The sequence below is a fragment of the Schistocerca serialis genome, unplaced genomic scaffold, assembly GCF_023864345.2.
Source record: "Schistocerca serialis cubense isolate TAMUIC-IGC-003099 unplaced genomic scaffold, iqSchSeri2.2 HiC_scaffold_522, whole genome shotgun sequence".
NCBI classification, from domain to species: Eukaryota; Metazoa; Arthropoda; class Insecta; order Orthoptera; family Acrididae; genus Schistocerca; species Schistocerca serialis.
The window spans coordinates 85,001-87,500 of NW_026048105.1; positions in this window are offsets into that span (position 1 = coordinate 85,001).

The following is a 2,500-nucleotide window of genomic DNA, read 5'->3' on the forward strand; positions in this document are numbered from 1 at the left end:
CAGCTCCAACGCCAGCGCCACAGAAGGACAAAAGCCCCACTTGGGTGCCGAAGCGAACTCTCCCAGCACAGCGCACGCGCCAACACGTCCGCACAGCTGCGATACAAACCACCTGCGAGAACCGCTGGGGCGACCGAGCAGCAGACGGCGTCGCGGCGCCGAGCGCCGGGCGGCGGCGCATCCTCAGCGCACACAGTCCTCAATCGGACCAGCACACTGCAGATGGCCACCGCGCTTCGCACCGGGCCCGCGAGGACCTACTTTGGCCGCAAGGCGCCGCGAGCAGGGGGCGCCGGCGCGCAGCTGCGCCGCCTGCCGCGTCCGTCGGCCGGCGCGCCTGCCACTGGCCGCCCCCACCAGCCGGCTGTAGCGCGTGCGCCCACGCACCGCGCTGCCAGCACGCCGGGCGGCCCCCCCTCACCGGCCGGGGACGGTCCCACCCAGCCACCGCCGCGTATCGCCTCACACCCAGATCCCCTTTCGCGTTCGTGGGCATGGTGGGTCCCCTTTCACGTTCGTGGGCATGGTGGGTATCCCTGAAACAACCGGTTAATAGCTCGACCGATCGTCGCCAACACTGATTCACCTCTAGCGAGAACAACCGCACCACAACGGGTTACCTGTTGTTCATTTGCGTAACGTCACCAGCAAACGTAGACGTCCATCGCCATTTGCAACGAGTATTGCATGCCTGTGTCAGGTGTCACAACACACTACGTCTGCCCACATAGACGCAACAACATGTGCACGCCTCGAGAACACGTGGAAGGTAGCCCCCGTACGTATGCGGTGTCCATTGCGCGAACGACTGTCAGCCGGCCTCTGCAGGATGTCGCAGATGTGGAACGCGGTGCAACATGCTATCACGGTGTGTGAGAAGAGACGACTACGTCCGAATACACGCTCCACTACATCAACAGACTGCTCATGCTGATCGCCATCCAGGGCGTCCGTTCCTCCCACACGTCTGAATGGCGTACCACACTGCAATCCAGCTCTTATAGGGAGACGACACGTAGCTGCGTGCACAATATTTGGACTGTATGGTCTGCCGTTGCTAGGCGCAGTCGTCGTACGGTCACACATGTGCCACGATGTATCATTCAGTACATACGGACCAATGTGCAGTACAGTTTGTGGGTTTTGCGTACATCGGCGGACAGGTGACAGGCCGTACCACAACGTAGGCTGAGTACGTCGGCATGCGAAGGGCATTGAACATGCAAACTTCTCAACGACCAGCTTGCGAAGGCAGGGGGGAAGGGGGGGGGCATGTACGTCCTGCTGCTATCCACATTACAGTGTATAGCAGGAGCATGTGGAAAGTCAGCAACACCTGCAAGGTGTTTAACATGACGCGATACACAGGGGACCGGGCAGTGCGAATAGCGAACTATATTGCGAGGGTTGCGGTTAGGCAACACTACACTAATTTAACGAGTTGCATAACAATTACAGAGCAGGTTCAGCGACAACGTGCGTCAGGTTAAGGCGCAATATAGGTTAGGTTGAGGCACAATATAGGTTAGGTTAAGGCACAACATGGGTTACGTTAAGGCACAAATTGGGTTACGTTAAGGCACAACATGGGTTACGTTAAGGCACAACATGGGTTACGTTAAGGCACAAATTAGGTTACGTTAAGGCACAAATTAGGTTACGTTAAGGCACAAATTAGGTTACGTTAAGGCACAAATTAGGTTACGTTAAGGCACAAATTAGGTTACGTTAAGGCACAAATTAGGTTACGTTAAGGCACAAATTAGGTTACGTTAAGGCACAAATTAGGTTACGTTAAGGCACAAATTAGGTTACGTTAAGGCACAAATTAGGTTACGTTAAGGCACAAATTAGGTTACGTTAAGGCACAAATTAGGTTACGTTAAGGCACAAATTAGGTTACGTTAAGGCACAAATTAGGTTACGTTAAGGCACAAATTAGGTTACGTTAAGGCACAAATTAGGTTACGTTAAGGCACAAATTAGGTTACGTTAAGGTACAATATGGGTTAGGTTAAGGTACAATATGGGTTAGGTTAAGGTACAATATGGGTTAGGTTAAGGTACAATATGGGTTAGGTTAAGGTACAATATGGGTTAGGTTAAGGCACAACGTAGGTTAGGTTAAGGCACAACGTAGGTTAGGTTAAGGCACAACATAGGTTAGGTTAAGGCACAACATAGGTTAGGTTAAGGCACAACATAGGTTAGGTTAAGGCACAACATAGGTTAGGTTAAGGCACAACATAGGTTAGGTTAAGGCACAACATAGGTTAGGTTAAGGCACAACATAGGTTAGGTTAAGGCACAACATAGGTTAGGTTAAGGCACAACATAGGTTAGGTTAAGGCACAACGTAGGTTAGGTTAAGGCACAACGTAGGTTAGGTTAAGGCACAACGTAGGTTAGGTTAAGGCACAACGTAGGTTAGGTTAAGGCACAACGTAGGTTAGGTTAAGGCACAACGTAGGTTAGGTTAAGGCACAACGTAGGTTAGGTT